This window comes from Cricetulus griseus, chromosome 2 (assembly GCF_003668045.3).
Source record: "Cricetulus griseus strain 17A/GY chromosome 2, alternate assembly CriGri-PICRH-1.0, whole genome shotgun sequence".
Taxonomy (NCBI): Eukaryota; Metazoa; Chordata; class Mammalia; order Rodentia; family Cricetidae; genus Cricetulus; species Cricetulus griseus.
Window position 1 is genome coordinate 185,866,200 of NC_048595.1, and position 25,972 is coordinate 185,892,171.

Consider the following 25,972-nt stretch of genomic DNA (forward strand, 5'->3'; position numbering starts at 1 on the left):
CGGGGCAGTCCGGGTGCCGAGGGGCTGATGGGCCAGGGTCTCCCCTCGGGCAGCGACACCACCCGGAATCCCCTTCACGTTTGTTATTGTTCTAGTTACTAGTGTGGCTATCACTATGCCTTCGCTCCTCCTTGAGAGCTCCTAGGAGCCTCAGCACAGCCCATCCCCGCCTCCGGGACCATCCGAGGTAGCTGCTAGCATAACGCCGGCGCAAGGGCCAATGAAAAGAACAATCCCCTGCACTGGAGCCGAGGACAGCGGGGCGGGAGCGACTTGAGTCCCCCGGGGTGAAGCCGCCTGGCTTACCACAGCAGATCTACCCCAGTAGCTCTCGGCAGCGGCACCGCGCGGCCCGGGGCAGAAGGGACCCGAGGCACAAAGGGGGCCCCGGGACCGGGGAACCCTCAGGGTGTCGCCCGGGTGCAAAGTTGCCTGGGCTCATTCGCGGCCGCCCGCGTCCCTCTCCTCCCCGCGGCGCCCGCAGGGGACCTGGACTCACCGGAGCACAGAAGGGCGGGCGGCGGGAGGGATGGACGGACAGACGGCTAGAGTGGCGGGCGCAGGAGACCCGGCGGGCGGCGGAGGCGCTGCCGCGGCCCCGCTACGTCACAATGCGGCCGGGCGGCCGGCGCCGCTCCCCGGGCCCCCCCGGGCTCGCGCGGGCGGGGACACCCGGGGCGGCGGGGCGCCGAGCCCAGGGACGCGACCACCACGCGGGGCCGCCCGACAGACAGTGACCGTCCCCTGTGTCCTGGCCCGGCCCACGCCCCTTGCTTGCAGCCGCCTTCCCGAGTGTCCCCCGCCGGCGAACCTGCTGCCTATGCTTACCTCGCGCGTTCACCTCCGCCTCCTTGGCTGTTCCCCCAGGGTCTCCTCCTCTCCTCTCCTCCTACTTTTGTCCCCCTCTTTCCACTTACTCCCCCCCCCGCCGCCTCCCCTCTGGCTTCTCTGCCCCCCTCTACCACTCCCCCCCATCCCCCGCTTTCTCCCTCTCTTTCTTCCTTGAAAATGAAATCTCCCCTCACCGGGATCCATGAATCAACCGCTGCCACCTCATTGGTCCCCAAACCATTCCAAGGTTCCAGCTTAAAACCGGGAAAAGATAGTCTCGGAGAAAAGAAAGGTGGTCACGGTCCTGGGAAACTGTTGTGTCTGAGAAGCGTTTTGGCAGTGTGTTGTGCCTTGGCACGCGTCTTCAAGCCCCAACCTTCCCCTCTCCAAGTCTCGCCCACCCTGGAGGACTTCGCCAAGGAATAAAGGGGCAGGACTGGGGGCGTTTTACCCTGAATGTTCTGTGCTCCTAAAGGGGTGGTGCTAGAGATTTTGGTCTGAAATGACAGTTGGTTAATTCAGCAATGTTTTAATGTACCCAGGACCCTGTGATTATAGTAACTTTACTCCTAGCATCCCTTATGGTGGGGGCAGCAGGGACGTGGCTGGATGAGGCATCGGTGATGCTGGCAGCGGTGGGTGACTGCCTCTTTCCAATTTCCGAAACAAAATCCGGGGAGAGTGGAAGCGTTGATAGCAACATTGGCTCTCTGTTGCTCCTTGGAAACCTTTAAATGGTTTTGGACAGATCTCTGTTCCAGGCGAGGGACAAGATTTGGAGACTGAGAGCAAAGCCAGTGACTACACTCCTGTTCCAGGATATAAGCTGTTAGCTTGAGTTTGTCCTGAGGAATGCTCAAGTGACTAAGTTCTGGTCAATTTAGGGTCATCTTGCCCCCATTAGCCAGTACTAATACCTGGGTGCTGACAATGGAACGTGTGCCAGACTATCACTGAAAGTACACTGCCAGTAAGAACGAAGGGCCTGGTTGTACTAGGTTGCCCCGAGTAATTAGATTGCTGTAAGCCATTCCCATGGGAGCCATAAGGCGATTTTTAGGACTAAGGATAACCAGAGCAGTTCTTGTCCTGCACTCAACTGGAATCCTACCAGGAAATCCTACCATAAATGAAGGTCTCCTGGAGAAATGACAGTTTTGAATGGTAGCAGAAGACAGCTCATGTTCTTTAATTCCATTTCCTATACAAAGACTAAATTTTGTTTGCCCAGGTTTTGACTAAACAAGCACATATCTCATGCAGTTCTGCCATTGTTTATAGCTGATCACGTACAAGTACATGCATGGAAAATGGCCTCCCAAATTTTAAAAATACACGTTATCCTCGGGTAGAAAATATGAAATCAGATGACATCATATTCTACTAAAAATACTTTAAAATATTGGGTTTAATTTTCTCACATCTGTTTAAAATAAAACTTCTTATTCCTGGTGTAAAGTCTGAGAAAAGCACATCTCGCTTCTATCCAGTAGGTATGGATGGGATTGGTGACTTTTTTTCTGATTTGGTTCTAAACAGAGTAGCAATGCTGATTCCCGCCCTCCTGAAGGCCTTGAATCATTTCTTGAAAAAAATCAGATTTGAATTTATTGAAATCAGTTATTAGACTTATAAGTAGATATTGCTTCCAGTTGCCCCAACCATCCTATAATTCTAGCACTGAGCCAAATGTTTACATGAGTCAAAAGGGGGGGGGGAGACTGGATTTTGTTGTATGTACAGAAAATGGATTGCTTGGGGTGAAGAGGTTTTCCTGGCCACAGCAACCAGCGTGTTGCAGTGTAAGGCAGAAACCTTTGTGCTGTGTCTTCAGCTATTTCCCCTCCTTTTTTTCCCCCTTAAAGTTCTTTTGTTACTTTTTTTTCTGTTCCCAACATGTTTTTGATTACACACTCACCATTGTTTCCATGTGATTATTTTTACGCTGTGATTTAAATCTAGGCTTGTATACACTTTCCCACATAGACTGTGTGTTTGCTTTTGTTTGGACTATTTGTTGGTTTGCTTCTCCTATACAAATCCTTGCCAAATTCAAACCACAAATTGATACACCAAAGTGTGGCAGTAATGAAGTAGTTCAGTTCAAACAGCTGCTAGATTTTAGATTGGATGGCAGGAATGCTAGCTTCCTCAGCATAATGTTGACACCCCCCCCCCAACACACACACACAACTAATCAGCTGATGCTTAGTCTTTCTAACTGCTTATTATTAACTTCCAGAGATCTCTGGGAGTCAGTTTCCTAATAAAGCTGACCGTCTGCTGTGTGTAGAACCAAGAGTGCCTCAGCAAGCCACAGCCAACAGACCATTTATCCCTCTTCACTTAACCCTCTACCTATGCCTGCCATGGCATTGCTTGTGCTCCATTTAGTGCCCATATATTTTGTTTCTTGCACATTTCGTATCACTACCGTTCAATTGTCAGTTCCTGTCTCAATGACAGCAAGCTCCTATTACTTAACATTTGGATCCTCAGCACTGAGCACATTTTTATACTCAGAGTTAGCTACTGAAAATAATTAGTGAAGAAGTGTATTTCACTGTAGATCATCTGCCAAAGAGCTGCCATGTAACTGCTCGTTCAATTATTACAATTAAACATCTGCCTCCTCTATCCTTTTGCCCGATTTCCATAATATATCTTTATTAGTCTATGAGGATTGGACAAAACTACCACAATACAGCTCCTGATCAAACAGAATAGTGTTTCCTATTTTTAAGTGCAAATTTTATTAATAAAACATTCAGCTTTGCTGTAAAGCCTTTTTTGAGTCAGTGAATCTGGCTCATTGAAGAGAAGCGTATTTGAGGTCCTCTCTGATTTCTGCTTGGGGATTATAATTTGGTTGCATTGGGCTACATTTTTTTTATTCTGGAGCCAAGTTTGCTTCATTTGTTTGGCTCTCAGCATGTTTGATCCTAAATTATTTACATCAGGAATCTGATTGTACATCTTAAGCAAAAGTGTGTGTGTATCAGTCAAGACAGGTAGTGCTGTGGTAAAGAAAAGCCACACAAATCAGCACCCTGAACCTCCATAGATTAATAAGAATGCATTTCTTGTTCTCATTATACTGCAATTTCAGATCAGCTGCATGTTTTTGTTCCACAATTGACTTTGATTACTCCAACAGGGGAAAGCAATCTCTAGCATGTTACACTAATGGCAAATCTTCGACACTTCTGCCCACAACTCACTGAATACCCCTAGGTGTGTGTCTTTACCAAATCCAAGTGGATAAAGTAGCACAGTCCTGCAGCACTAACACTGCTAAATAACGCTGCAGTGAATTATGAACCCACGGCACATGATGTCAACATAAACTTCGAGGAAGAACTTCAAAATACATTCTGTAGTTATGTTAATTTCTCAAGTAGCTACTGAACCAAAAGTAGGGAAAAAATGTGACTTTGCCAAATGCTTAGAAACACAGTGCTTGAGCATTCTTTTTTTTCCCCCTCAGAGAAAGGAATCATTACAGGCAGAAGTGGTGGTACACAGTTTTGTGCCAAGTTGTAGGACATGCCCATTCTTTCTCCACACCTTCTTTCCCCTTATTCTTATTTTTTATATACCAACATATCTTCGTGTACCTGAGCCAAGCCTGAAAGAGATTTGACATCCATCATCCTTCTTGTCTCTATGACTGATTCTCTCTCTCTCTCTTAGTTCCTTTTCAAGTTTTTTTTCCCAATTTGGTATTTCTCACTTTAAAGTTTCAGCCCTTTGCTTCATCTTAGTACCTTGAATAGAGTTCTAACTGGGTGTCTTAGTTTCTTTTCCTGTTGCCGTGATAAAATACCGTGATATAAGGAACTTAATGGAGAAAGGGTTTGTAAGGGTTCCCAGTTCAAGGGTTTAGCCCATCACAACAGGGAATTCAAGGAAGAGGAAAGGAGATAGCAGGCCCTAACATTCACAATCAGGAAGCAGGAAGCAGGAAGTGATAATGAACATGCTCCGTTCGCTGTTCCCATACCCCTTCTTCTTACTCTGTGTGTATGGACCTGTATTCCCATACAAAAGCCAGAGGAGTACACTGGATGCATTCATCTATTTCCCCTACCATTGTTTTGTGAGACCAAGGCCTTTTCACTGAAATTTAACTTCATGTTTTGTCTAGATGGGTGGCCAGAAAGCTCCAGGATCTGTCTCTGTCCCCCAAAACATTGGGTCTACAGACACATGTGCTGATGCCTACCTTTTTATAAGAGTACTGGGGAGATTTGAAATCAGGTCCTTTTGTTTTGTAGCAAATGCTAACACTTTCCTATCTCCCCAGAAACCATCACAATTTGCATTTCAAGACCTAAGCCCAGCAAATGGTGCTGCTCACTTGTAGTAGGGTCTTTCCACCTCAATAACCTGATCAACAAAATCCTCCACAGGAATGCCTAGAGGCTAAATAATCCCTCACACTGTCTGGAGACTCCTCCTTGGTAATTCCCAATTCTATCAAGTTGACAGTTAATACTGTCCATCACAAAGCCACACCTTGACAACTTGACAATGAAATCCATCACTTTAAACCATCACCTTTCACTCCTTGTCCCCAAAGTCTCATGTCCATTCCATAAGGTAAGAATGTATTCAATTCAATTTCAAATATCCCCCTAGCCCAACCATTCCAGTGCTGTTTAAGATCTTAAGGCCCATGTCTTATCTGAGACTCAGGACAAATCTTTTAACTGTGAGCTCATATAAAATAATAAAAAAAAAAACTACATACTTTCAATATACAATGTCAAAGAATAAATGTCACTATTCCAAAGGAGAAGGACTAGAGTCCAGAAAGGAATGATAAGACCAAAGCAAGATGAAAAAAATTCAGCAGAGAAAATACCAGATATATCGTACTGCTCTATATCTGGCATTTGGGACTCACAGTGAAATTGTCCAATAGGTCAAGTAGCCCCACACCTCAATCTCTGCAGCCTGTAGCAAATATAACCTTTCTCTTACGCATGTTCCATTCTATGCTTGCCAGAGCTGCCCATGGTCCAGGAATCTCTAATATCTTAGGGTCCCTATTGCAACTTAGACTTCACCTTCACTTTTACACAATAGGTTCCCAGGGCATCTTTGAAAGGGACTCTAACCCTGTTGCACACTGTCTGGCTTCAACTGCTGTCTCAAATTCTGGAGCAGGAGGCTGGAGAGGTGGCTCAGAGGCTAAGATCACTGACTGCTCTTCCAGAGGACCTAGGTTTAATTCCCAGCACCCATATGGCAGTTCACAACTGTTTGTAACTCTAGTTCTAGGGAACCTGACAAGCTCACACAGCCATACATGCAGGCAAAACACCAATGTACACAAAACAAATAAATAATTTTTAAAAAAGTTCTGGGGAAGGTCTCTATTATCCCATTAATCTGGGATCGTCCATGCCTGCAAAAACCAGTATCATGTGGACAATTCTGCTGCCAAATGTAACTTGGCCTCATTGAACCACAGCTGTATTGACCCCTGGGAAATACTTCCCTGTGCAGTTGTCTTTTCGAAGCAGGAACTCCTACAGTTTAGGCTTTCTTCTCTCAAATGAAGTTGGATCTTCCTAAGACGGAGCCTCTAATGGGCTGAATTTTGTTTTCAGGACAGTTTTCTTATTGTTTGAGTGCAGCACAGAATGTTTCCCTTCAGTGGTGCTAATCTATTTAACTATTTCAGATGCTTTCTCAGCAATTTCCTCTGCCAGACAAATTAGTCCATTACATTTAAATTCAACTTCACTGGAGTTATCAGGATATGGCAGGATGAAACCAGATTCTTGGCCAAAATATCCCAAAGATGGAAAAATACTAATCCACTACCAGGGGCCCCCCAAGAGGGCAGAGGCCTCCTCATTGACATCCATGTTCAGGGGTCTGGTATAAGAAGGGACTTTGAGAGCCTATCCCACATGAAGGGATGCACTCTTGGCCTGGATACATGGATGATGTGTGGACTTTGGGGAGGTCTACCCTCCCTGGGGAGTGGAGGGTGGGTGGGGTAGGGAGCAGGTGGGGGGTTGGGGAAAGGGTTGGGGGGGAGGGAGAAGGGATTGCATTGGTTGTCTTTAACAGCTTGCTTAGTCCTTTAAAGGGATGCTTAGTCTTTCAAAAAGATAAAATATTCTCAGGGTAGCTCACACTTGGCTCTCATTGAAAGATTCTTCTTGACATTTTCCCACTGATGCCTCCCAAGATTGGCACTGACAATGGCGAAATCTACTGGAGCCACATCCTAGAAATACCAGTGGGCAGGAAATCCCAATTTCACCTACCTTTGGGAGCAACCTTTGCCTACATAACTTGGATGGAAACCTCAGCCCACTCTTCTCTCATGACTCCTACTCTTGTTGTAGATCGCTAGCTCTTTACTCATCTGTAAAAAAGAAAAAAACACAGACTTGTTTTGTTTTTTGCCAGAATGTTCTGACAACTTCAGACATAGACCTTCCTGCTTCTCATTCCTGTCCCCTGAATGATTAGCTGAGATTTAAGAGATTTGTCTCTCTGGATCTTTCAGGACAGAGATAAACTTTTCCTCTTCAGCTTCACTAGTCTACGTTTCCTCTGGTTGCAGAATTACTCCAAGTAACTTATCTTTTCTACATGTAAACATTCTAGTTACACAGAAACACTGGTATTCAGTTTTGGGAACATTCTTACGGCAAAAAACCTGAATAAAATCAATTCTACATGTCTGAGTTTTGTCTCTAACATGATCCTTCCTCCTTTGAGTTAACTGATTCCTCTTCTATTTTAGTCACTGATGTGAACTGACACCATTTTACTACAAAATAGTTCTAAGCTCATTTACAAGTAATACTAACATTCTACAACAATGTCCCATGGATTTTTAAAATTCTTCAAATTATACAGCTTTATTATTTAATGTTCTCTTCATTTTTTACATTGGTGATACAAATAACCCTCCTACACATATTTGGACTTAACTGCTATCCACTTGCACTATACCTGTTCTGACATGACAAATATAAAATAGCATAATTATTGTCAAGTACCAAACGGATGCTTGATATACCATGGGATTAGTAGTATTTTCCACCAGCTTCCAAATTAGTAATTCACCTGCAGGGCTACACTACTTCGCATAGGATAAATAAATGTCCAAGATGAAGGCCCAGGGTAGACATTTTCATCAATGCAGACCTCACAAACTAAGGACTATTTGAAAGAGCAACACAAAGAGGAAGAGAAGATAAAGCAGAGGGAAGAAAGGAGAGAGATGACAGAGGAGGAGGGGGTAAGTGGAAGGGAGGGAGGGAAAATGGGAAGTGGGGTAGATGTATCTTCAGAGGCAGCACCTAGACCAGTGTGTGTAAAAGCAAACTTTATCTGGGGCAATCTGACCCTGACTGGGGATTTCCATTTGCCTAAGTGGGGGAAGAAAAGTGGGAAAGTTCTCTTAACATGGAAAACTTGGGCTTGAGAAGTCTTATGAAGTTCTTATTCTGTAAAAACAGAGTACTCTTTGGGAAGTGTCTATTTAGATGCTAGGGATTTCTCTAATGGGAAGTTTTAGAACTTGAAATTAATTTGACCTTTTTTTTTCTTTTTAAAGGAATGCAGATCATCTGAATGTGGTGAATTCATGTGAAAAAGAATACAAGTCACTTAGCACTTTCACACGGATTATGGTTGTAGACGGTGAAATCTATGACAAGCATTCTGCTGATAACTGCAGCTGAGTAGCTGTGTATATTTTTTCTCCTTTAGATAATAATGTTATGTCAGCTTGTAATTTCCACTTTACATAATATTGTAATATATATCCACTTCCATAGGATTCACTTTCTTTATGAGCAATTTGCCCCCACCTATAATGCCTTCAGGATAAGCAGGTATATTTGAACATCATCAATAGGCTTACAGATGATGCAGGTGGCAATGAAATGAAAGGGGGGATTTAGATCTTAAGGGGATTAAAACTATAACCGACTTTGGTCTCTGTCTTTATCCATAAGCAGCTTTTGTGGGTTAATAGAAGCATTTTCCACCTTGAGTGAGCCATGCAAAAAGCATTAGAGTTGGCCACTTCTAAGCAGCTGCAGACAGATCAGTGTATACAATGTGTAGTTTTAATCCTTACCACTCCAATCCAGAAGAAATCCAGTTTCCAAACAGTTCTGGGAAACAAAGGCTGGTTATGAAGCGAAATAAGGTGCTCAGACTTTTAGGCATCCCTATCTTGTGATTTACTTCTATAGCTTTTGGTACCCAAGTCCCTGGTCTGAGGACAGATGGTCCTCTTTAGAAGAAAGCCAGGGAATGCTAAATCCATATTAAAACATGTAATGGCAGATTTTAAAAAAAAGGTTTTCTTACAAATGATGGGGGATTTTTAAAAAAGGCAACTTGTGGGAATAGAGAAAGAGGTGTATGTCATAAAATTCAAAGTTCAGGAGAGCCCTATAAGTTACAGGTTAAACTCACTAATCCAAGTGTCACATTTTCTGAATTCAAACCTCAGCTTTGGTTTTCATTGTCTTCAACACTATTTAACCTGACCAGACCTTACTCTCCTTGACTACAAAATAGGATGTTCATAGACTTTTCTTCAAAAAGATCATGAGATTTAAATAACCCAATAGTCTGTAATAATTGAAAAAATGTACAAGATAGTTTAAAATGTTTGTTTAGTGAATAACTACAAAGCCATTGGCCTCTGGGTGAATCTACTGGCAATATAGCTGTCTTTTCAGGAAGCCTCACCAGCTACAGGTCTCTCTCTGTTCTTTGTTTGCATTGTGGCATCATTAAATAGAATCAGAATTTTTTCTTTTTTTAAGATTTATTTTTTATTATTTTTTAAGAGTGTGTGTGTGTGTGTGTGTGTGTGTGTGTGTGTGTGTGTGTGTGTGTGTGTGTGTGTGTGTTTGTGTGTTTCAGGTCCTGCTATGTCCAGAAGTAGGCATCAGATGCCTTATCAGGGATTGGAGTGACAGTCTCTTGTGAGCCACCCTGTCCTGCATGGGTGCTGGCCACTGAACTTGGTCCTCTGCAAGTGCTGCGAGTCATCTCTCTAGCCCCAGTATTATGTCTTAAACCCCATTATATTTCACCTTGGTTTTTCTTGGTTGGTTAGTTGTCTTGGGTCAAGATCTCACTATATAGCCCACCTTGGCCTCAAACTTCTGATGTTCTTGCCTCAGCTTCCTGGTTGTAGTGATTACAAAACAAAATTACAGTATGCCACCGTGTGTGGCTACACCTTGGACTTACCTGTGGTGTGTATAAAGCCATCTACAACCCTTTCAGTACATCCATTTAGATTATGTGCAGTGCTGTTTAGAAAGCCTTTTGGATTCATGCTTAAATGTTGCTGTTGGCTCCCTGGCAGTTCAAGATTTTAAAAAATTTAGATCTTCTTGTTTGATATTTAGCTTTGATTTGTAAACAGCATTTAGCATTCTACTCAGACTTCTGATGTGGACTAGCCATTCAGGAACAGATGAGAAGGAAGAATTTTCAAAAATGAAGTGTCTTTAATGAGAGAAGCATCATCAGCATTCTTAACTCTAGGGCAGAATGTAACACAATTTTGATATGTTTTCCACTAATGTGATATAAATGGGAAAACACGATCCATGGGAAAATATAAAATACTTTATTATGCATTTATTCAGCAAATACTTCTGGGCTCTTGCAATGTGCCAGGTGCACAGTACATGCTAATCATTTAGAAAACATGAAGGTGAATAAAACAAAACAGTAGGTCACTCAAGCATAGCGAATAAAAAGTCTATTCCAGTGGCCCCAAGCACTGTAAAGACAGCAAGGATGTAACTGACAGGAAAATGAAGAGAGGATCTGAAGGGTGAGCAATGTTTCTGGGTTTTTCAGAATGAAATCTGAATAGTGTGAATGGACAGTGTTAATGTACAGTGTGAATGAGCAGTGTGAATGGTGAATAGAAGCTCAGTTCACTTGGAGGAAGCAGCTTGAGTTGCTGAGCAGTCACCCACCACCCACTCACAAGACAAAACAGCATTCAGAGTTGTGCTCAAATAGCCCAGTGATTTAGGAGGGTCTTGGGCTGGCATACATATGTCTAAAATCCACAACCAGTATCTCCACCACTGTTCATCGTAGAGCTGGCAAACATGAGTGGAAATGTGGCAGAGCAAGGGAAGTGGGAAGCTTCTGAATGGACACCTATGCTATCGCTAGGCTATAGAGAGGGCAAACTCCTAAGGTGCCCTGCTGGGTGTGGGGACCAAATAATGCTGTATATTAGACAGCACTGAGACCAGAAAAGAGGAGCAAGCTGGGGAGCAGAAAACTGTGAAGGTAAGATAAAGTCTTTGAGGGGGTCATCAATAATCAGGTAGGTACTTTGAAATATTATCTGAACTTGGAATCATGACCTAAAAATCTAAAATGTTTTTCTGTTAGATTGCCCCACCTTTTAAAATCTATCATGCCTTGGAAGTGGCTTTTGACAACTGTATAGACTAGGAGGAAAGACTTTGGAGTTATGGTACAGATTGGAGGATGCAGAAGTTTTAAAAATGGAATCAATAATACTTTCACAACACCCAGAACTACTCAGAAGTATTATGTAGAAGCAGTGTAAGTCCACAGTGGAAAATTTGAGTGTACCCACAGGGTGCTTCGAGGGCCACATGTTCTCTACCATACCTCCTGCCTACGTAGCTATGAAGCACCTGAACATTTACATTGAGATATGCTACAAACCTAATAAGCATCCTGGAATTCAAAGTCTTGGTGTGAAAAAATGCAGAAATTATCATCACTAGTTCATATCTATCTATGTATCAGTATTTATTTTTCCTTCTATTTATGTTTATATATATATATGATTAAATAAGACATTCAAGCTAATTTCACCTATTATTTGTTTTGAAGCACAGCTACTAAAACCCCTAAAATGATATATTTCACTTGCCCCGTGTTTCTACTGAGCAGCTATATTCCTAGGAAACGTGTTAAGTCATCTCTGCCTAGACATCTTCCCCAAACCACCCTGTCAAAATGGACAGCAGCATTGTCACAGGGGAAATGAGTGGTTAGCCTGTTCCAAGTCTACAGGGAGAGTAACAGATGGATGTGACTGCTACCCACATTGGATAAAAATGATGCTTGGTAGAAAAACGCATCAATACATGTCATCAGGAAATTACTGATGTGTTCTGTGAATGCTTCAGCAGGGGAACTGGGAGCCTGAAGAATAGCAAAATGAAACCGTTCCCTCCTGGTACCCAGTGACTGAGGGTGGCAGAATATATATTGATCTTTAGATGTATTGTGCTTTCTCAAATTGAAGGATGTGCATGGGTATCTATTATTCTACAGCTATAGCCAATCTCTCTCTTCCTCTTTCTCCTTCTGCCTCCAAACAAACGACCAGAAAAGAAGTCTTTGCAGTCATTAGATCAAGCATTCTGTTGCCCTTCTCAGCCTCCATGAAAATAGCCTCACTCTGGTAGACTACAGAATATGTTAATGGGATTTGATGAGAACTGGACACAGAAAAACTATTACATCCCCAACAGTTGGCTGAAGGGAAATCTTTTCCCTTGAAAAGATCTGAATAAATGCTTGCTCTTAGCAAATGAACACGTCATGCTTCAAAGTGACCAGACGGTGCACTCACTGTCTGACTGATCCCCTGGCTTCTTCTGTTTGGGGATGGTTACAAAAGCCGGTTTTGGAAAAGTTTCTCTTTGGCGCTAACACTTGGCAGAGGAGCCCAGTGTCCTCTGCTCTTCCTTGAGTTAGTTATAACGATGGTTGTCATCTTGAGTATCCGGAACACCTGCTGTTCCAAGGACTGCTGGCTCAGGAAAAGAAACATAAGTTATTTTTATGAAATAACTCACCAGCTCAAGAGTCTTTTAAGAAAATGCTATCTGAACCAGTGCATTTTCTTCCCTCATAATCAAATATGGTATGTTAAGAAGCCAGAGATTTCTATTTCCCCCAAATTTCCTTCTGAGTGATAAATCACTGAGAAACAAGTGACAGGTCAATTGGACGAACCGAAGGAAAGAGCGTGCTTTTGTTCATAACTCGGTACACAGCAGAAGAGTGACACAGGCAGCTGGGGCTCACGACCCACGGAGGAATCTGAAAAGAAATTATGAAAACATAAGACAGGAAAACCTTAGGAAATTTAGAACTCGCTTGGTCTTTGAGTGCAGGACAGGACAGCGCAATCCCATGCTCTGGCTCCAGCTGCTTTCCTTCATCCAGCACTTGCAGCTCTCATCCCGGCTTCTCCTTTCTCTCCCATTATATTTCTTGATTACTTGACGTGTTTCTTCCACCACAAAGATAAACACATAAATAAGCAAGGAGTGCTAATCAGAGTCTCATCATCATGACCATCATGATTTCCTAGGGATGGGAAGGAAGGGCGTTATTTCCTGCTCTCTTAGGTTTGTGAGCTCATAAGGTGATGAAAGACTACAGCAGCTGTGGTTTCCATCTTTGCTACCTTGAGGGGACAGACTTGTTTAAAATAAAATCAATAGAGAGAAAAATAGTGCTGAGAAGTGGAAAAAGAAAGATAATCCTGGTGATGGAAAAAAAAAAAAAAAACAACCGAAGTCCCTGGTTTTCTTACTTTCATAATCACAGTTTCCACCGGCTTCCCTTTTTGGCATAAGCCAGTTTGAGCTGGGTTTCTGCCTCTTGTAATCAAAAGACTCATGACTAATACACGATCCTTGATTGCAAGGAAAAACTGTGTAACAAAAGGAAAAGAAAACAGGGATGGTGCTTCAAGCTTGCAATTCTATCACTCTGGAGGCAAGGAGGGTCACCACAAACTTGAGGCCAGCCTGAATGCCATAGTGAGTTCCAAGCCAATGAGTGCTATAGAGTGGAACCTGCTCTCAAAAATAGATTGGGGAGGAAGAAGAAGAGGAGGAGGAAGAAGAGGAGGAAGAGTCAGAAATAGAAAACAAAAATAAGAAAAATAAAAGGTATTGTTTTCTCTTCCTTTCTATTAAGGCAGGAATTATACCCAGATCACATACAGAGTTTCCATTTTTGAGACACCTGAGCCTTAAAAAGTAGCCAGAAGTGGTCTTGGACTTGCCATGTATCTTGAACTGACTTTGAACACACAATCTTCCTGGCATGTATCACCATTTTAATTCATCCACTAGTGTTGGGTAGCAGTGAGGTAACTGCAATAAAATCAACTAAGCCTAGACTGAGCATGGCGGGGCAAGTCTGTAATCCCAGCACCCAGGAAGCAGAGGGAGAGTAACTGCTGCCAGTTCAAGGCCAACCTGTTCTATGTAGCAATTTCCTAGCCAGCAAGATCCTGTCTCATAAAACAAATGAACAACCAAGAAAATGCTCCAAACCAAGCAGAAGCAATTAAAAATCTTGCTGGAAAATGCAAACTTTGGAGCTATGTCTCTTAACTCTTCCCATTTGGTTTCCTGTCTTTCTCCCTTATTATTGTAGTCTCATGACTTCTTTTTAATAATAAAAACAATATTTTATTTTTAATATTTATTGTTTATATTTAATATATATTTTTTAAATTTCATCTGTGTGTGAGAGTCCCTGCATGTATGTTTGATCTGCATGCGTGGTGTCCACAGTGGCTCCAAGGAGGCAATGGATCTCTTGGCACTGGAGTTATGGATGGTTGTGAGTGACAGTGTGGGTGCTGGGAACTGAGTTTGGGTTCTGAAAGAGCAGCAAGTGCTCTTAACCACCAAGCCTTCTCTCCAGAGCATCTATTTTTTAAATTAACAATACATATTCATCAAAATTTTAAATAGTAAAGAAGTCTACTAAGTAAAAAATGCAATAACCAAACCTTACTTTTATAAACTTATTCCATATGCTTATTCTTGTCTACATTTTTTAATTCACTTACCCACCAAATATACAAAAATATATATAATAAAAATGGAATCAAAGTATACATGTTCTCAGCTTAATTCTTTCTTATATCAACTTAGGGCATTTAAAACACATCTTTTCACATTAAAGCTTATAGATCTAGCTCTTTTTATTTAGCAGCTAATTAATATTTTGATGTATTGAGGAACTTAGTTTGCCTCTAGTTTTCTTCTTTTGTTTGTTTGTTTGTTTTTTGTTTTTTTCCTTTGACTTTCCCTCTTAGAGATAGAGCTTTTACATAGAGAGGGTGAATGCTCCATCACTTCAGTTCTTACACTATATTCTTTATACTTGTCCATTTAAAAGTATTGTGGTACTTCTATTAGTGGTGCAACAGCCCCCTAGATACAAACTATAAAGTAATGAAAACTGGCTGTTAACACATGCATTCATACACATACTGGGTCATGAGAGGCATGATTTAAAGTGGGACACAAGCAAAGGCATCACCATGAAGAGTCTGACCCCAGGGGACTGAATTCACACTCATATCCACACATGCTCAGCTGTGTGTGTGTGTGTGTGTGTGTGTGTGTGTGTGTGTGTGTGTGTGTGTGTGACATTTAAGTCATGCTCGGGGCCTAAGGGTCTTTGCAGAGGACTGACCTCTTACCCTACATCTATGTCATTTTCATTGTCAGCTGCTGCCAATTACCTCGTGAGACAGTTAGTAAAACAGTTTTTCATCTTCAGGCAGATGTCTTGTGTCCATTTGTCTGGATCAAGAGGCTTACAAATATCTCTAATTCTGAATTCTGTTGGTCTGTTTGAGTCCTGGCAGACTGACAATACAATCACTGTTCTTGAATCAGCCCAGCGGACAGGAATCATTTATTTTTCCTTCTTCAGGGATCCCTCTCCGGGGGAACTTCCAGAATTCAATACATGTTCAGTTCCTTCATGCTTGTTTTGGGATCATCATTAAACCCATAGACTGCACTAATGGCCGGATATAACACTTAAGGTTGCTGAAGCCTGACCCAATTACCTGTAATATTTTCCTCTACCGTCTTGGGCAAGAAAACCATCCCTTCCCACGGTGTCTTATCGTCAGGCTGACTTTTCTTTGGTGTTTTTATGCCCACCTGCAGTAGGATCAAGTGTGCTGACTGGTGCCGGCACTTGTCCCTTCCCCTTGTGTGTGTACAGATGACCTGATGGTAGCAGGGTATGAAATGGTTTGCCTGTGACCACAGAGAGACAGCAGGACGCACTTTCTTTTCAGTGTTATTGTTTTCTTAGGTCTTATTGACAACGAGGAAACAACACGATGCAATTCTGTAATGAAATCTCCAGTTGTGGAAGATAACTGGCTAAAACATACTAGCCAATTAAAACAGCAAGTCACAACTTGGTTGACAAGGAAGAGAGACTTCAGGTAGATTTCCTTTCTAAAATGAAACTCAGGAGAAAGCTTGCAAGCCAGGCTATTCAGACTTCTTTGACTGCTGTTTACTTTGGCTATCATAAGTGAGTTATAGATGGTTATATCCAAAGCAAGTCTCTTTGTAACTGAAGTCCAGGCATTGCTTGTGAGACGGTGGGTAAGCACTGTTTATCAGGTACTACCCATTTCACCTCATCAGCTACTCTGCACTACTCACTTCTTTTTCCTCCAGGGAGACAAACCCATTTATTTTTTCTCTTACCCTGACTGAAATGCCCAAACCCTATTCTGCATATTGAGTCTTAGATCTAGGATTAATACCATTTCTAGGGCATCCAATGTTCATCCACATCCAGGATTTACTGGATTTACCACCAAAACACTCAGCTTTTGTCCCACCTCTCTGCCTCCTAGTAGGACGTAGCATGCAGTTGCTCAGTCCCTACAAGTGATGGTCACCTGCAATGCATTCCTTAAGTAGATTGTGCAGCCAAAAGCTCCTGAATCTGCTTGGGACTTCCTTTATAGCAGGGGAAAAAGAAAAGTGAAATTTTCAAGAACCTTCTCCGGGAAGTACTTGGTGACAGGGGTGTTTTTAAAAACCTCTCAAAGCACATTAGAGGCCACTCCCTGTCTTGCTGACTTCAGCCTGGCTTTCTGCCATTCTGACAGGAAACTTCATGCACTATCCTGACTGAGTTGGAGACTACAGATCAGCAGTCCTCATGGTGCAGCAATGCTCCTCCCCACAGCAGGCCTAGCGAGCTCTGCCAGGAAGCACGCTGTAGCTGGAGACAGCCCCAAGATGCTCAGGACTCATACAGTGAAAGACCTTGTTGGAAATGTGCAGATTTCAGTAGTTAGCTTTTCCCACACTTTGTCTCACTTTCTCAATGGCTAGTCTTTGCAGTGTAATTAAGAAAAAGTGGGGGCTTTCCTAGAAACTCATGTGGTGTTCAACCAGGGAGCTCAAAGGGGACACATGCTGGGTCAAAATGGAATTAAGAAGAGCAAGCACTGCTCCAAACAGACTTTCTGATGACACTTTCTTTGTCTCAGTGCCTGTTTTCAGATGCTTTCAAATTCCCCATTTCAAAATTTTGTTCATTTCCCTTTCTCAGTAGTATCTAGCTGCATGGTTCTAAAGTCATAGCAGCTTCTGAAACTCTAGTCCTCAGTGTAATTTTCAGTTAGGATAACAGACAGAAGAAATTAGTCTATGGCCCTAATAAAGAACATGGTATACTGATATTTCCTAAACATAAACAGGATTCCTTTCAGGATGAAAGAAAAGAAATGGTGAGTCTCCTTAAGTTCAGTGGGTATTTAGTTCTCTGGCCAGTTCTTCTACTTCCCTTCTCTGCCTTTTCTGCGGTGATTAGGAACAGCTAACCAGTGTCCTGGAGGACATTTCCTGGCTGCTCAAACCCTTTTGGATAAGTTTCCATCTAGTACACTGATTTCTAATTTTTCCACAAATAAAGAACCAATTTACATAGCTTTAGTACCTCATAAACAAAATTTATAGATACAGCATTAGTTGATTTGAAGGATTAAAGAATAATTGAAGGCTTTGCTTTACCTCTTATTAATCAGCTAGGAAGGGTAAATGGACTTATTTTTCATGCACTAAAGATGTGTTTACTAATCACTTTCAAGAGGAGTGATGGATGCCACACTGGGAAACTTCGAATATCAAGACAGATGAGATTGCACTTATAAATTCCCTAATCAGGGATCTTAATGTTGGCGGCAGGACATTAGGAACAAGCTAATTGGCAATATAAGCAAGACCTTGGGTGGGAAGAAGATTTTCAAATCAATAGAGTAAACAATTGGCTGACACTGGACAGATAAGAGCAATGTGTTTCTATACAACTGTCTGAGAGCCAAATTTCCCCGTTTGCTCTCAGCCTAACAGGACAGATATATAAATATAATGTGAAGTGTCAGGGGTGGGGTGACTCCAGGGCTTTCGGGTTTTCAGTGAGGGGTGTAATTAAGGTCCCAAATCATCCATAGGTCTAAACTTATCTTCCCTCCCTTCTCCTTAAACCACTTGTAAAGGCAATAAAAATACCCACCATTTCATCATTTTGAAGCTAAGGATTAGGAAGGAGGTGGGATTACTTGTAAAGTGTTTTTTTTTGGGGGGGGGTCATGTCCTATGGCCTGAGATTATTTGGGGCTATGAAAATAGAACTCCTTCCCTTCCCTCACCCTGTCCTAAAAAGTTTTTCCCACCCTGTGATGTATTTACTACTTATCAGTACTATGCAGTCTGTAGAATTCTAGCACACACACAAAACTTCAGCTAGTGATGACTTTGGCAAATAGAAAAGGTTTCTTGTTTGTTTGTTTTTGATCTGCTATGTGTCTACCCCCCCCACCTCCACACCCCTGGGACACTGCTTACATTTGGATATGCTTAGAAGGTGTTCTGCACATAGAAAGTGGAGGTACCCCCTTAACATTGTACAATGAACTAACCTGAGTGTTGTTCAGTGAGTTGGGTGGTGTAAAAGGAGTGGGCAAAATAGGCAAAGGAATTCTGGGAAAGAAATCAGAAAATCTGGGGAAGGCTGTAGAGACTGGATTATGATGTGATTTATTTATACAGTAAATGGATCAGCTCCAGAGGTCTGGAAGGTAATGCCAAGCCTTCATTTCAAATACTTCTCCACAATGCACATCTTCCGGTTGAGCATCAGGATTGATCAGACCTGTTCTCATAGCACCTGTTGTGAGACAAACCTACCCAGAAAAGAGATTCCCAGTCCCTGGGCAGAGAGAAATCAACACACTGCAGCCCTGGCAGTCACTAGTGAATCCCAGCTCCTGAAATTTCCTCCTCCCTTTCTTTCATTTCTGCAGGAAAAAGCTAGAGTTGGTTCTTCTACTCAAGAGCACAGTCCAAGATGTGAGCACTGTACTGAATTAATTCAAATATGTGTGCATGTTAAATGTCTCCATTCTAAATGACTGAGGAATTGGATAAATCAGTGTTTTAGCTTTATATAGATATTGCTTTTCTTTCTAGAATGATATTTTAGGGCCACTTCCATCTTTGTTTATCACATATAAAACTGCCTAGACTCTGGAAACAAAGGCTAATCAGAAAGAAAAATTGTTGAACAATAAAGGCAAAGAACTAAGTATGAAACTGAGATTAAACATTTGCCCTTTAGGCCCACGGGGAGCCCTTCCCTGTCCTGATAAAGGAAACAAGTCTTTTGTTAATTTTAACTTTGAGAATGGAATTAAGGTAATGGTTGGGTATCTGATTTAAAATATTTTGCATGTAAAAAAGCCAAGTTACAGAAGTACTATATCAGCAGCAGGATCACGTGACACTGAAAAGAGCAGACATTTCAGAGTGGGAATGTTTTCATGGTGAGATGATAAGCAGTCAAGCCTGCAGCACTCCTCTTCATCCCCACATGCCAGAACTGGGTCTCTTTCTCTGGAATTCATCTGCTCATTAGAGTACCACAACCCTAAAACACACAAAGAGGGGGCAAGACTCAGTGGAGATGGTGACAAACCTTTCTTCTTGGGGTTCATTCACATGGAATAGAGAGATCCATAAACTGAAAACACAAATTTGCCATGATTTTGGATAAAATACTAGGTGGCTCAAAAAGCAAAACAAACAAACAAACAAAACTGGTGCCTTTGAAACAGGCAACATGTTTGGTGAGAGGATTTTACAAGCCAAGAAATCTGGAAGACTATGTCAGAAGTTTGTCTCCAAAAAGTACCAGCATATACTTGAAGGGCCAAGCCTGTTTCAAGCACCAGGAAAACATATAGGACCAAGAAAATGGAAAAAAATGTCTTAGATGCTGTCATCTTTGATCCTGCTAATGTCTGCTGCAGTGTAGACGTACAAATGATAGTCAGCTCTCTGTATGCACTTGTGAGGAATGTGTAAGTAGGAGCTTGTGAGGAAGCACAAGACTTGAGATTGATGTTCAAACCCTGACAAAGGATGCATTTATGTAAAACCACTACGTTGTGCAGCAGCAGCAACGCTGCAGTGTCAACTGACAGTGCATATTTTGGGGCTTCCTAAAATGCTCCATCTGGCCTGGCACCCAGTTCATGCAATAGGAAGAGGGGTGTGTGTGTGTGTGTGTGTGTGTGTGTGTGTGTGTGTGTGTGTGTGTGTTGTTTTTGCATATGTAGATAGTCTCAGTGAGTTATGACAGACCAATTGAAGAACAACTTGAGGAGTTCCCTGTTTACACTGACAGAGTGAAACCCACAGAAGAAAACCAGTGCTCATCTACAAAAGGACTAAGGCTCGATCATCAACATCTGCCCACCCTCTTTAGACTTCCTTTCCGGCATTACTGTACTGGACTATTTAACAAAGAATGGATTCATTTAACAAAGAATGGCCACAGAGCAAGCATAGCAGATGAGGAGTGAGTATGGATGGTCAGTGTAGACCCACGGCGTCATCTCCCCACTTTCCAAAATGACTGTGTCTAGAATTTGCTGTGCAAGCAGGAGTAGGACCGAGCCTCTCTGTAAGTTCAGATCTGCACAGAGTTTGCAATTGCCATCTGCACTTGGCCACCAGGTCACTTAAGGAGCACTCTTTACTGCGTATTTTGGAGGATCATGTTCCCATAGACTTTCTGAACAGTCCTGACATTACCCCTGTGATATATGGCCTAGGTCATGGGTCTACCTGACCAAAACACATTTTGCCAAGCCAAATATTTCTGTCAGTACAAAATAAACATGCTTGCCAAAAACTACAAACCCACAGTTCCAATCTGTTAACACTTATAAAAGACAAAGATACTTTCAGAACAACCAGCTTCCTTTAATTCTTCAGACTCCCATGTAACTTTGCTGCTTTGTAAAAACAGCTTTCAATCCTATGTGTACATCAAAGGAAGTAGGAGAAAATCTAATTGCCAGGGAAAAGTTACCAAGCTGATCTCAGAGAACAATTTTCAAGACCCCTGGCCTGAGTGATTTCTCCAATGTGAATAATTCATAATTTGAAATCAGGGCTTTATGTTTTACTCAACAATACTCAAACACTGAAATTTTCATATTTTGAAACAGTTTCAACTCATATGTTTAAAAAATTATAACTATGTCCATTTAGAGAAACACAGGTCCCCATGTTTCCACATTAAGCACTATGCAAGGAGGAAAATTCTGATTTCATGGGGTGATGTATATCAGAGGCTAGTTTATTCAGGTGAGAGAATTAGACCTTTACAAGGAGGAAGGCTGTGATGGTATGTGGTGTTGGAGATTACCATAGCCACAGTCTCTCTCACTCTCACCCCCCTCCCTCCATCCTTCCCTTCCCTCCCCTTCTCTCTCTCTCTCTCTCTCTCTCTCTCTCTCTCTCTCTCTCTCTCTCTCTGTGTGTGTTTAGTAGAAAGTTTAGAGATTTTTGTTTGTATGGTTTATCAAAGCCTTGACGTCAGAGTAGAGGGTAAGCTTCATGGAACAGCATAGCAATTAAATTAATTTTCCTGTGTAGATGTAGGATGTCTCCCAAGATGCTCAATTCTGCAGTCTTGTGATTAGAAGATTAGAAGAATTTACTCTGTGATCATCTAGTGGGTAGGTTTTGTGGTGTGTGTGTGTGTGTGTGTGTGTGTGTGTGTGTGTGTGTGTGTATGTGTGTGTGTGTGTGTGTGTGTGTGTGTGTGATGTATGTAAAATAACTTGTAAGCCTCGTATCTGTGTGTTTGAAATACAGCACATCAGGCTAAGTAAAAAACACTGTTTATCTGAATCTTTCTCTTCTTCCCATTTTTTCTTTTACCTTTTGAAGGCAGGGTATCATTGTAGCCCAGGCTAGCCTAAAACTCCATGTAGTCTAAAAGGTTCTTGAACATTTGGTCTTCCTGTTAGCACCCTTCCCAATACTGGAGTCATGTGTGCATTAATGTGTCCAGCTTCTTTTATTGGTTTTCAGTGTGTGAGGACAAATAGGTCTGTTGTATCAGTTCATATTGTCTCTGAGGAATCAGAGTCTAGGAAGAGTAAGGTTGAATATGGCAGTTCTTTGTGTTTACATTTTAAGTTCTTATGTACATGTTGTTTAATTATGTCATTAATTGATGCCATTGGAGGTGTAGCATGATAAAGGGTAATGATTTTAATGTCTAAGAAAATTTCAAAATCTATCCTGCCGTTTCAAGAACTAATTGATAAGTACTATGATTGTGATTTTGGTGACATTTACAAACCTAATAGCATGGACACTACAATTGTAGGGCTCATTAAATATAATCTGGCTGCTTTTTATGAAAACAAAAATCATTATCCACTTAATAGAAGTGTCTTTAGAGTCCTAAGAAAATTTAAGAATCGTTTTCCAATAGTCCGTATATTGTGTGTACAACTTCCTTTATTAACTCATTCTGTCCTGTGTCCAACATTCTCTCTCTCTCTCTCTCTCTCTCTCTCTCTCTCTCTCTCTCTCTCTCTCTCTCTCTCTCCCACCAACAAAATCCCTGTAAGGATTTGCCAGATATGAGTTCCCTTCAACTTCCTGCTGAGTGGTGCCTGGTGAGACTCAAGCTGAGAAATAATTTAAGTGCTTTTGTATATCATGATTCCTCTGGAGAGCTTTTAATAATGGCTAGAAATTTTCCATTTGTCTATCAGTTTATTTTGAAAGTCCTTGAAAAAATCACCTTATGCTTTCATGTCCAGATTCTGGAGAGTCAGGGAAATAGAAAGCTCAGAGTTTACCTGGTATTTAGACAGTACCCAGTGTCTAATATGACAGGGATATGGGGAAGGACAGTCTCTTTCTGACACTGTGCTGTAATGAAGGACATTAGTTTTTTTTTTTTTTTCTTTAGCTATCACCTCTGAATCCCAGATTACCCTCTTACTCCAGTGTTGCCCTCTCTTCACAAAAGTCCCAAAGACGTTTATTCTTTGGTGATATCCTAATTGCTACCCCTTTGTCATCTTTCTCTTACTGCATCTTTATTGTTAATGAAAGTAACACAAATATTGACTGAGACCATTTAGATATTATATGCATCTCTTTAATTCCTATAAAGTTCACTTTATGTGCTATAAAAGAACTAGGCACCTATAATTGTCCTGAAGGTTAAAAAGCCTCTTTGGGATATAGTCACTGACCTATCACTGTGAGTTCACGCAAGTATGATGGTTCAAGGTGAGAAATAAAGGATGTTATCAACCTGAGTGACCTTAGTCATCTGTCCTAGTTTGTTTTCTATCACTGTGATAAAACACTGGGGAGGAAAGGGTTTAATTGGCTTACATCTCCCACAATCCATCGCTGAGGGAAGTCTGGGCAGGAACTCTCGAAGGACACTGGAGACAGGAGTTGAAGCAGAGATCACAAGAGTCTTACTTACTGGTGTGCTCTCTAATACTCAGGTCCAGGGATGGTACCACCCAAATGGAATGAGTCTGCCCACATTAATCCTTTACAGGCTTTTTTATGGGTCAATTTGATGGATATATTTTCTCAACTGATATATTTTTTCAATTATCTCTCTTTCCATATGACTCTAGCTTGTGTCAAGTTGACCAAACTAACTAGCACAACATTCCTAGAAATTTCAGAGATCTAGGGCCCCTGTTTTCTCCCAGGCTTTCACCGTTTCGGTCTGTTTAAACCCAGCCTATTAAACTACCATGCTCTCAATGAAGACTTCCTGTTTTTCCTGTGTCAGGAAGATACTCATCCTGAAAGTTGACTGCCCTTTCTTATATCAACTATACTTTGTGATTTAAAGCTTTCTACATGTGAGGGGATTTGTGGTGTGCTACTTTAAGTCTGAGAATAGAACATTATTTACCTTTCTGCTTTATGGATATATCATAAACTCAATAAATAGTTATTGACTAAATAAATGAAAAAATACTAGACTTATACACATGGCATTGCAGAAACGGAAATAGATACATACATCAGGATAGAAAGGACAAAGAATCCTGTAGAGGTCACAGATCCTCTAACTACAGTGAAGCCCCTCACAGATGCAGCCACATCTTCTGACTTAATCCATTTACAATTTTTCCCAAGAGCCAAAAGTTGCACTCATTGCCAACCCTTCCTGAGACAAAGCATTTTCAGGAAACAAACCCAAAGTGGAGAAAGGCTGTAGATAGAACTGCCTTTTTTCCAGATAACTAGGTTCATTGTTTTTCCAGAGTCCCCTTATCCATCAAAGTCCTTGGGACTTTTTTTCTTCAACAGCTTCAGGCAGAAACTGCAAGAAAATATAATGTCTCTAAGTCTAATTGGGTAGAGTCAGATGACCTTGGGCCCATTTCTTTAAGAAATTTCCCTTCCTTACTTGTTCCAAGTGTATTGTCACTTTTCTGATGTATTGTCACCATGACCAAAAACAACTCATAGAAGGAGGAGCTTACTTTGGCTGATGGCTCCAGAGTTCGTAATGTCAAGGAAGATATGGCAGCAGGCAGCTGGAGCAAGGGGCTGGCCCGTTACATTTCACCTCACAGGAAGCCAAGAGAGCAACCTGGAAATGGGGCAAGGCTATAAATTCTCAAAGCCCAGCCCTAGTAATGCATTTCCTCCAGCACATTCTAAAGGCTCCATGACCTCCCCAAATTGGGGACCAATTGTTCCAATCCATGAATCTATGGGGGGACACCTAACATTCAAGCCACAATACTAAGGGACTTTGAAAAGAGTCACTCTGAAAAGCCACTGGGGATAAATGCTGGTTCCACTGCCAGCAGCCCCATAGACTGCCCAAGCCCCCCAACTGACACCCATTTTCAGGGGTCTTAGTTTGATCTTATGCAAGTTCCCCAGCTGTCAGTCTGGAGACAATGAACTCCTACTTGCTCAGGTCAGCTGTTTCTGTTGGTTCCCCAACATGGTCTTTTGGAGCCCATTCTCTATGGAGGGATACCTTGCTCAGCCTAGATACAGTGGGAAGGACCCCAAATGATGTGACAGACTTTGATGATTCCCAATGGGAGGCCTCACCCTCTCTGAGGAGTGGATGGAGGAGTAGCATGGGGAGATGGTGGGGGGAGTGGAGGAATTGAGGGAGAGGGAACTGTTATTGGTATATAAGATAAGATTGTTGTTTAAAATAAAAAATAGTTGAAAGAAAAATGTGTTTAATGCCAAAAAAGAGTGACTCTGCTCTCTCTTGAATGTCTCTCAAGCCTTTTTCTCATCCCACTGTTTTGTCCATCTCTCTAACTCACCCTTTGTCTGAAGGTTGATGTGCCTCCCTCCTCTCTTGTTCTCAGTTCTTAGACACCCATGCCCTCAGTTTCTGATCGTCAACTCTAGTTCTAAGCTGTACTTTTACAATTGATTTCTTTGCACAGAAACAAGATTTTTCTCTTGGCATCATAAAATTAATCCAATTAGCAACAGTGGTTTAAAGTGCTATCTTCAGAGAGTAAAACTCATTAATAAGTGTGAGTCTTGGTAACAGAAGAAACATGGTGTAAATCCATGCTTTAGAGGATTAAGATAGAAATAATGCTTCATTAATATTTTGTATGGAAAGCCCAAGATGTGCTCACACCAGTGTTTGGGAGTTCTCATACATTGCCCTGTTCCCTATAAGATCTGAGTAGACAATGACATCTTCTGTCTGGTTTTCAATATTTCAAAAATGAATATAAATAATCACATAATATAATACAGATAAATTATGCATAAGTATTACTCAATATTTTATAAAAATAGATGAAGAATTCTCTCTTGTCTTTTTCTAAGATAATTTGGCTTCTTTGTCTTCTCTTAATCTCTACAAAATTTTAATCAACTAAAAAAGAGAAAAAAGAAAAAAGTAATGATTTTTAAATTAA